The sequence below is a fragment of the Leuresthes tenuis genome, unplaced genomic scaffold, assembly GCF_036924035.1.
Source record: "Leuresthes tenuis unplaced genomic scaffold, fLeuTen1.0.hap1 SCAF_17, whole genome shotgun sequence".
Classification (NCBI taxonomy): Eukaryota; Metazoa; Chordata; class Actinopteri; order Atheriniformes; family Atherinopsidae; genus Leuresthes; species Leuresthes tenuis.
In genome coordinates this window covers 27,937,531-27,947,894 of record NW_027325371.1, presented here as the reverse complement: position 1 = coordinate 27,947,894, position 10,364 = coordinate 27,937,531, and the positions used below count along the sequence as shown (strand labels likewise).

Genomic DNA, 10,364 nt, shown 5'->3' with positions numbered 1-10,364 from the left:
CTTGCAGCTGAACACCACCTCTCCCGATTTTGATTATGTATGGACCGGCATTTTTACCTTTTCTAACACATTTTTCAGCAATTATGGTTGGAGATTCACACCTACTCACAGCCGAACAACTCCGCTACCGCATTTGATGGTGTATAGTCGGGCATTCTCACCCTTTCTCATCAGCTTTTTGCAAATTATGATCTGACATTCACACCTACTTCCAGTCGAACAGCTCTGCTCCCGCTTTTGATTATGTTTGGTTAGATATTCAAACCTTTTCTTAACTGCTTTTTACAAACTTTGGTCGGACGTTCACAATATCTTGCAGCCGAACACCTCCGCTTCCGCTTTTGATGGTGTATATTCGGGCATACGAACCTTTTCTTACCCGCTTTTTACAAACCAAGGTCGGACTTTCACACCTTCTCTTAGCTGAACAACTCCGCTCCCTCTTTTGATTGTGTACAGTCGGGTAATTTAACCTTTTCTTACCCGCTTTTTACCATCTATGGTCGGACATTCACACCGTCTTACAGCGGAACACCTCCGCTCCCTCTTTTGATGATGTATGGTTAGGCATTCGCACCTTTTCTTACCCATTTTTCACTAATTATGGGTAGACATTCACACCTTCTTGCAGCTGAACACCTCCTCTCCCGCTTATGATCATGTGCAGTTTGATATTCGAAAATTTTCTTTCATGTTTTCTAGCAATTATTGATGGGCATTCAGACCGTCTTGCAGCTGAACACCTCCGCTCCCACTTTTGATGGTGTATAGTCGGGCTTTCGAGCCTTTTCTTCCCCGTTTTTTACAAATTATGGTTGGACATTCAGACCTTCTTGCAGCCGAAAACCTCCACTCCCTCTTTTGATCATACATTGTCGGGCATTCGCACCTTTTCTTACCCGCTTTTTACAAACCATGGTCGGACTTTCACACCTTTTAGGAGCCGAACAACTCCGCTCCTGCTATTGATTGTGTACAGTCGGGTATTTTAACCTTTTCTTACCCGCTTTTTACCAACTATGGTTGGACATTCAAACCTTCTTACAGCAGAACATCTCCGCTCCCTGTTTTGATTATGTATGGTTTGACATTCGCACCTTCTCTCACCCGCCTTTTACTATGGTCGGCCATTCACAGCTTCCTCTCCACCATACTTGTATGGTGGGATATTCACACCCACTTGCATCCGAAGACCTCCGCCCCCACTTTTGTTGATATTTAGTCGGTCATTCGCACCTTACCCGCTTTTGGAAAACTATGGCCTTCTTGCAGCCAAACACCTCTAATCTCGCTTTTGATGATGTAAGGTTGGGCATTCAGACCTTGCTTCACCTGCTTTTCACCAAATATAGTCGGACATTCACACCCACTTGCATCCGAAGACCTCCGCCCCAAATTTTGTTGATATTTAGTCGGACATTCGCACCTTACCCGCTTTTGGCAAACTATGGCCTTCTTGCAGCCAAACACCTCTGATCTCGCTTTTGATGATGTAAGGTTGGGCATTCAGACCTTGCTTCACCTGCTTTTCACCAAATATAGTCGGACATTCACAGCTTCTTGCAGCCGAACACTTCCGCTCCACCTTTTAGTGTTCTATCACACCTTTTTCTTCACTGCATTTTATACATTATGGTTGGAAATTTTCAACCACTCTCATCCGAAGACTTCTCCTCCCGCTTTTGTTAATATATTTGAACTTTAGTTGGACATTCAAACCTTCTTGCAGCTGAACCACCTCCGCTCCCTGTTTTTATCATATATGGTCTGGCAATACTACCTTTTCTTACCCGTTTGTGAGTAATTATGGCTGGACATTCACACCTACTTGCAGCCGAACACAACCTCTCTCGCTTTTGATGATGTATGGACCGGCATTCTTACCTTTTCTAACACATTTTTCAGCAATTATGGTCGGAGATTCACACCTACTCACAGCCGAACAACTCCGCTCCCGCATTTGATGGTGTATAGTCGGGCATTCTCACCCTTTCTCATCAGCTTTTTGCAAATTGTGATCTGACATTCACACCTACTTGCAGTCGAACAGCTCTGCTCCCGCTTTTGATTATGTATGGTTGGATATTCGAACCTTTTCTTAACTGCTTTTTACAAACTTTGGTCGGACGTTCACACCTTCTTGTAGCCGAACACATGCACTCCTGCTTTTGATGATGTATGGTTGGGCATTCGCACCTTTTTTTTACCCATTTTTCAGGTATTATGGGCGGACATTCACACCTTCTTGCAGCTGAACACCTCCTCTCCCACTTATGATCATGTGTGGTTTGATTTTCGAAAATTTTCTTTCATGTTTTCTAGCAATTATTGATGGACATTTAGACCTTCTTGCAGCTGAACACCACCTCTCCCGATTTTGATTATGTATGGACCGGCATTTTTACCTTTTCTAACACATTTTTCAGCAATTATGGTTGGAGATTCACACCTACTCACAGCCGAACAACTCCGCTCCCGCATTTGATGGTGTATAGTCGGGCATTCTCACCCTTTCTCATCAGCTTTTTGCAAATTATGATCTGACATTCACACCTACTTCCAGTCGAACAGCTCTGCTCCCGCTTTTGATTATGTTTGGTTAGATATTCAAACCTTTTCTTAACTGCTTTTTACAAACTTTGGTCGGACGTTCACAATATCTTGCAGCCGAACACCTCCGCTTCCGCTTTTGATGGTGTATATTCGGGCATACGAACCTTTTCTTACCCGCTTTTTACAAACCAAGGTCGGACTTTCACACCTTCTCTTAGCTGAACAACTCCGCTCCCTCTTTTGATTGTGTACAGTCGGGTAATTTAACCTTTTCTTACCCGCTTTTTACCATCTATGGTCGGACATTCACACCGTCTTACAGCGGAACACCTCCGCTCCCTCTTTTGATGATGTATGGTTAGGCATTCGCACCTTTTCTTACCCATTTTTCACTAATTATGGGTAGACATTCACACCTTCTTGCAGCTGAACACCTCCTCTCCCGCTTATGATCATGTGCAGTTTGATATTCGAAAATTTTCTTTCATGTTTTCTAGCAATTATTGATGGACATTCAGACCGTCTTGCAGCTGAACACCTCCGCTCCCACTTTTGATGGTGTATAGTCGGGCTTTCGAGCCTTTTCTTCCCCGTTTTTTACAAATTATGGTTGGACATTCAGACCTTCTTGCAGCCGAAAACCTCCACTCCCTCTTTTGATCATACATTGTCGGGCATTCGCACCTTTTCTTACCCGCTTTTTACAAACCATGGTCGGACTTTCACACCTTTTAGGAGCCGAACAACTCCGCTCCTGCTATTGATTGTGTACAGTCGGGTATTTTAACCTTTTCTTACCCGCTTTTTACCAACTATGGTTGGACATTCACACCTTCTTACAGCAGAACATCTCCGCTCCCTGTTTTGATTATGTATGGTTTGACATTCGCACCTTCTCTCACCCGCCTTTTACTATGGTCGGCCATTCACAGCTTCCTCTCCACCATACTTGTATGGTGGGATATTCACACCCACTTGCATCCGAAGACCTCCGCCCCCACTTTTGTTGATATTTAGTCGGTCATTCGCACCTTACCCGCTTTTGGCAAACTATGGCCTTCTTGCAGCCAAACACCTCTGATCTCGCTTTTGATGATGTAAGGTTGGGCATTCAGACCTTGCTTCACCTGCTTTTCACCAAATATAGTCGGACATTCACACCCACTTGCATCCGAAGACCTCCGCCCCAAATTTTGTTGATATTTAGTCGGACATTCGCACCTTACCCGCTTTTGGCAAACTATGGCCTTCTTGCAGCCAAACACCTCTGATCTCGCTTTTGATGATGTAAGGTTGGGCATTCAGACCTTGCTTCACCTGCTTTTCACCAAATATAGTCGGACATTCACACCTTCTTGCAGCCGAACACTTCCGCTCCACCTTTTAGTGTTCTATCACACCTTTTTCTTCACCGCATTTTATACATTATGGTTGGAAATTTTCAACCACTCTCATCCGAAGACTTCTCCTCCCGCTTTTGTTAATATATTTGAACTTTAGTTGGACATTCAAACCTTCTTGCAGCTGAACCACCTCCGCTCCCTGTTTTGATCATATATGGTCTGGCAATACTACCTTTTCTTACCCGTTTGTGAGTAATTATGGCTGGACATTCACACCTACTTGCAGCCGAACACAACCTCTCTCGCTTTTGATGATGTATGGACCGGCATTCTTACCTTTTCTAACACATTTTTCAGCAATTATGGTCGGAGATTCACACCTACTCACAGCCGAACAACTCCGCTCCCGCATTTGATGGTGTATAGTCGGGCATTCTCACCCTTTCTCATCAGCTTTTTGCAAATTATGATCTGACATTCACACCTACTTGCAGTCGAACAGCTCTGCTCCCGCTTTTGATTATGTATGGTTGGATATTCGAACCTTTTCTTAACTGCTTTTTACAAACTTTGGTCGGACGTTCACACCTTCTTGTAGCCGAACACATGCACTCCTGCTTTTGATGATGTATGGTTGGGCATTCGCACCTTTTTTTTACCCATTTTTCAGGTATTATGGGCGGACATTCACACCTTCTTGCAGCTGAACACCTCCTCTCCCACTTATGATCATGTGTGGTTTGATTTTCGAAAATTTTCTTTCATGTTTTCTAGCAATTATTGATGGACATTTAGACCTTCTTGCAGCTGAACACCACCTCTCCCGATTTTGATTATGTATGGACCGGCATTTTTACCTTTTCTAACACATTTTTCAGCAATTATGGTTGGAGATTCACACCTACTCACAGCCGAACAACTCCGCTACCGCATTTGATGGTGTATAGTCGGGCATTCTCACCCTTTCTCATCAGCTTTTTGCAAATTATGATATGACATTCACACCTACTTCCAGTCGAACAGCTCTGCTCCTGCTTTTGATTATGTTTGGTTAGATATTCGAACCTTTTCTTAACTGCTTTTTACAAACTTTGGTCGGACGTTCACAATATCTTGCAGCCGAACACCTCCGCTTCCGCTTTTGATGGTGTATATTCGGGCATACGAACCTTTTCTTACCCGCTTTATACAAACCAAGGTCGGACTTTCACACCTTCTCTTAGCTGAACAACTCCGCTCCCTCTTTTGATTGTGTACAGTCGGGTAATTTAACCTTTTCTTACCCGCTTTTTACCATCTATGGTCGGACATTCACACCGTCTTACAGCGGAACACCTCAGCTCCCTCTTTTGATGATGTATGGTTAGGCATTCGCACCTTTTCTTACCCATTTTTCAGTAATTATGGGTAGACATTCACACCTTCTTGCAGCTGAACACCTCCTCTCCCGCTTATGATCATGTGCAGTTTGATATTCGAAAATTTTCTTTCATGTTTTCTAGCAATTATTGATGGACATTCAGACCGTCTTGCAGCTGAACACCTCCGCTCCCACTTTTGATGGTGTATAGTCGGGCTTTCGAGCCTTTTCTTCCCCGGTTTTTACAAATTATGGTTGGACATTCAGACCTTCTTGCAGCCGAAAACCTCCACTCCCTCTTTTGATCATACATTGTCGGGCATTCGCACCTTTTCTTACCCGCTTTTTACAAACCATGGTCGGACTTTCACACCTTTTAGGAGCCGAACAACTCCGCTCCTGCTATTGATTGTGTACAGTCGGGTATTTTAACCTTTTCTTACGCGCTTTTTACCAACTATGGTTGGACATTCACACCTTCTTACAGCAGAACACCTCCGCTCCCTGTTTTGATTATGTATGGTTTGACATTCGCACCTTCTCTCACCCGCCTTTTACTATGGTCGGCCATTCACAGCTTCCTCTCCACCATACTTGTATGGTGGGATATTCACACCCACTTGCATCCGAAGACCTCCGCCCCCACTTTTGTTGATATTTAGTCGGTCATTCGCACCTTACCCGCTTTTGGCAAACTATGGCCTTCTTGCAGCCAAACACCTCTGATCTCGCTTTTGATGATGTAAGGTTGGGCATTCAGACCTTGCTTCACCTGCTTTTCACCAAATATAGTCGGACATTCACACCCACTTGCATCCGAAGACCTCCGCCCCAAATTTTGTTGATATTTAGTCGGACATTCGCACCTTACCCGCTTTTGGCAAACTATGGCCTTCTTGCAGCCAAACACCTCTGATCTCGCTTTTGATGATGTAAGGTTGGGCATTCAGACCTTGCTTCACCTGCTTTTCACCAAATATAGTCGGACATTCACACCTTCTTGCAGCCGAACACTTCCGCTTTTAGTGTTCTATGAGGCATTCACATATTTTTTTTCACCGTATTTTATAGATTATGGTTGGAAATTCTCACCCACTCTCATCCGAAGACCTCTCCTCCCGCTTTTGTTAATATATAGTCGGGCATTCGAACCTTTTCTTACCCGCTTTTTACAAATTATGGTCGAACATTCACTCCTACTTGCAGCTGAATACTTCTGCTCCACCTTTTAGGTATGTATGGTTGGCATTTGCACCTCTTTTTATACTGATTGCTGAAGATTAAGTTGTTCTTTCTCAAACTACAAATTTTTTTTAATTGTTGAAACTTGATTTGAAGTGGATAAATAAGGAGGACAAACAGTTTTAAGTCAGGCTGATAGAAGGAATTAATTTTATAGCAAAATCTGTATTTCGTCATATGTCGAGAGATGCTTATTTCTGAAGAAGTTCTTTCTCATTCTACAAAGTACAACGTTGTTTATCGTTGAAACTTGATTAGACATGAATAAATATGAAGGACAAAGCAGTCTTAACTTGGTTTGAGTTAATGAATTCTTTTTATAGGAGAATCCGAATTCGTGCATAACTCATAAAATAGAGCTTATTTTCGGATTCCTGAAGAATGAGTCTGGTTCTTTCTCATAATACAAAGTTTGTTGTTTATTGTTGAAACTTCATCAGAAGTGAGGAAATAAATGAATGCCTATCAACAAATGTGGGATCTAAACTCTAGTGCTTCCTCTAAAATAATTTCCTTTCTCAATTTAGAAATGTGTGTGTGTAAGTCACAACACCCGTGACACCAAAACGGCTTTCTTTTCTCTACACTCTGCACTATGAGCACACACACCAAATCAGAAAGGCTTTTTTCTCTCTTTTCTACATTATGGACTGTGGGGACACAAAACCGCTCTCTCTCTTTTTTTTTTTTTATCGTGTGCCAGGGCGTTGTCTCACGTATTAGATTATGCTTAAGATACGAATGGGTTTATCAGTCACATCAGAATCCATACATACTGATCCTCCCATAATAAAATGGTCGGATCTTATCAAACACACTTTGTTTCTTGTGACAATCAAGTCAGCGAAACAGCGTATACACGTCAAGACACTGAATCAAGTTTGCCACAAGAACTCATAAGTTTGGCAGTATTGCTCTGCCGTCAGCAATCATACACCCATTTTATTTTCGTGAGACATGTGCAAACACCTGTTCATCTACTGTTCTATCACTATGAATTAGTGATCTATTATCAATAAGGATACTTCTACAACTACTATCAAAGTATGTCCGGACTTCTTATGTTGTCAGTTGCTATATATGAATAAGTGGGTAGCTACTGACAAGCATTAAGCATGTCACACAGCCCAAACATATAACATTTCAGGACACACCACACAGTTAACAACCACAGTGAAGTGTCAAAGCCCAAACATGTAATGAAAAAATGAAAGGTATGACCTTTTAGAAGATATACAGCTTTACATGCTAGGGCAAGTACCTTTAGTTGTAGGAGGGGATTTTAACTGTATCTTGAGCAGGAAAGATAGAAAAAGAGCAGGGGTAGATTTTAAAGTGGATAAGACTTCGATTTTACTTCAGGGCATATGCAGGGATTTTAAGCTTACTGACTGTTTTAAAACCATGCATCCCAGAGAAGAGGGCTTCACCTGGTTTAGTCATGATGGCACCAGAGCCTCTCGCATTGATTATTTCTTTACTAGAGATTGCCCACCCACTGATGTTAGATTAACCCCTGTTTTCTTTTCAGACCACCTTATGCTCTCCTGCACCCTTTCACCCCCTTCTGGTGTGACGGTAGGAAGTGGTCTGCGGAAACTCAACTGTTCCCTGTTGGAGGATGAAATCATAGTCAGTCAGTACAGGGAATGTTATAAAGAGTGGCAGACCCTTCAAGACCTCTACGAAACACATGCACAATGGTGGGAAATGGTGAAGGAAACGACCCAGACTTTTTTTAAACAGCAAGGTAAACGTAAAAAAAGGAAAGAGAATAGATGTATGATGGGACTACATAAACGCTTACAGCGCTACTTTAAACTAAATCAGTGTGGCATAGACTTTAAAGAAGAAATCAAAGATGTCAAAAAGGAAATGTCAGTTTTAGCAGAAATAAAGAGTAAAGGAATTTTTGTAAGAAGCAGGGAGCAGGAAATTGAGGAAGGTGAAAAAGAAAGAAAGTTATAAATAAAAAGGAGTGTATTCAAAATCTAAAAAGAGAAGATGGGTTTTTAACAAAATCCACACAAGAGATGATTGAAACTGTACATACCTTTTATAGTAACATGTACAAAGAGAAACCAGTGCACTTGGAAACATCGGCAGAAATCTTAAAATTCGTTGACAAAACCGTAAAAGAGAATGCACACTTGACACAGAATTTTACTGCTTTAGAGTTAAAAAAATGCCTAACAGGTTTTAAGAGAAGTCGAGGTTTAGACGGGCTTCCTGCAGAATTCTATCTGACCTATTGGGACCTTTTATCATCAGACATTTTAGATGTTTTTAAAGATTTTGAAAAACTCGACCGACTGCCTGACAGTTTTAGAGTGGGAATAGTGACTCTACTTTATAAAAAAAATGATAAGACTGACCTAAAGAATTGGAGGCCCATCACACTTTTAAACTTTGACTGTAAACATTTTAGCAAGGTTTTAGCGACACGGATGTCCTCTGTTTTAGAGGAGGTAATTCACCCAGACCAAGCTTGTGCCATCTCAGGGAGACAACTCACCGACAGCCTCGTACTGATTCGAGACATCATTGATTACGCTAGAGACAGAAACACCCGGCTTGTCATCTTAAATTTAGACTTTGAAAAAGCATTTGATCGGGTCTCGCATCAATATCTCTTTCAGGTGTTGCAGCCATCAAAAAGGGCCCGATTGTTCCTACTTGGTGAGCTTTGCTTGGTTGAGACGCTTGCCCCCCCCCCTGCTCCTCGGCTGACCAAGTAGAAACAATCTATTCGATGGCTGCCTTGTCTTTTACTCTGTGCAAAAGACAAGGCAGCCACAAACACCACGGGAACACCGTATTGAGGGTTTGTTCTGACCACTCATTCGGTGTCGCGTTTCTTTCAAGCAATTCTCCCGGTTAGCCCGCACTCGGCTCGCTCCCAGAGCCGTGTTAAAGTCCACTTCGCATTCACTCTCTTTTCTCAGCAGATTAAAAGAAAGTTTCATCTTGGGCTCCCTGAAACTTCCATCCTGCACCGCTGTTTGCTTTTTCACAAGAGCAGAGGAGAGCGCACCGTTCCCAGCGGCACTGCAGTACCGGGTCGAGGCTTGGAGTGAACGGAGCAAGCTTCTTTTTCAACTCCTATTCTTAAAAATCCATTTAATATGTTGTCCTCGTATAGAGGACATATTAAACTGATAAGAACAGATACTACACTTGATCTTAGCCAAAAGGCCGAGAAGCGATAACTGTCCACTGTTTCAGGTCCGAGGGCCCTTGCTGGCACAATGCGCACTTGTAGCAGTGTTCTTTTTATGGCCATAGGTGGCCAGAGTGTCACGTTGCACCTCCGCCCACCCGCTGCACTGAGCACTCTTCAGCCCTTTTAAATGGTATAACTTTGCACTCCCGCATGCTCCAGCAAGCACCATTCAAGCAACAACTTTGCACTCCAGCTTCGAACATCGGCACAGTCGCAACAAGTAAGGCGACTCTACTCAGAGAAGTCACTCTGCAAAGTAGCAAGATTTATTTTGCACAGACAGAAAGGGCTTCACCCGCAAAGGTAAAGCCTGCCAATAATAGAAACAACTCATTAGTGCTGCTCTCCACGGAAGTCTTTAGTAAAAGGCGAAAGACTTGTATGTTATGAAGAGAAACCAGAGTACGATTATCCGTCACTGCGGGAGCAGGGCATCAGGCGTGGTGAGCTTTGCTTGGTTGAGACGCTTGGTTGAGTCGATGGCTGCCTTGTCTTTTACTCTATGCAAAAGACAAGGCAGCAACAAAAACACCACGAGAATCCCGTATTGAGGCTTTGTTCTGACCGCTCATTCAGTGTCGCGTTTCTTTCAAGCAATTCTCCCGGTTAGCCCACACTCGGCTCGCTCCCATAGCCGTGTTAA

The 10,364-nt window shown here is 42.9% G+C and overlaps 2 non-coding genes across 2 annotated transcripts; both read right to left on the bottom strand.

The window, feature by feature from the left end:
* Positions 1-9,521: 9,521 nt before the first annotated feature.
* On the bottom strand, positions 9,522-9,705 carry LOC140274390 (U2 spliceosomal RNA). The gene has a single exon (XR_011908344.1). It is a non-coding gene; the product is annotated as a U2 spliceosomal RNA (small nuclear RNA).
* Positions 9,706-10,013: 308 nt separating this feature from the next.
* LOC140274159 (U5 spliceosomal RNA) lies at positions 10,014-10,127 on the bottom strand. The gene has a single exon (XR_011908137.1). It is a non-coding gene; the product is annotated as a U5 spliceosomal RNA (small nuclear RNA).
* Positions 10,128-10,364: the final 237 nt, after the last annotated feature.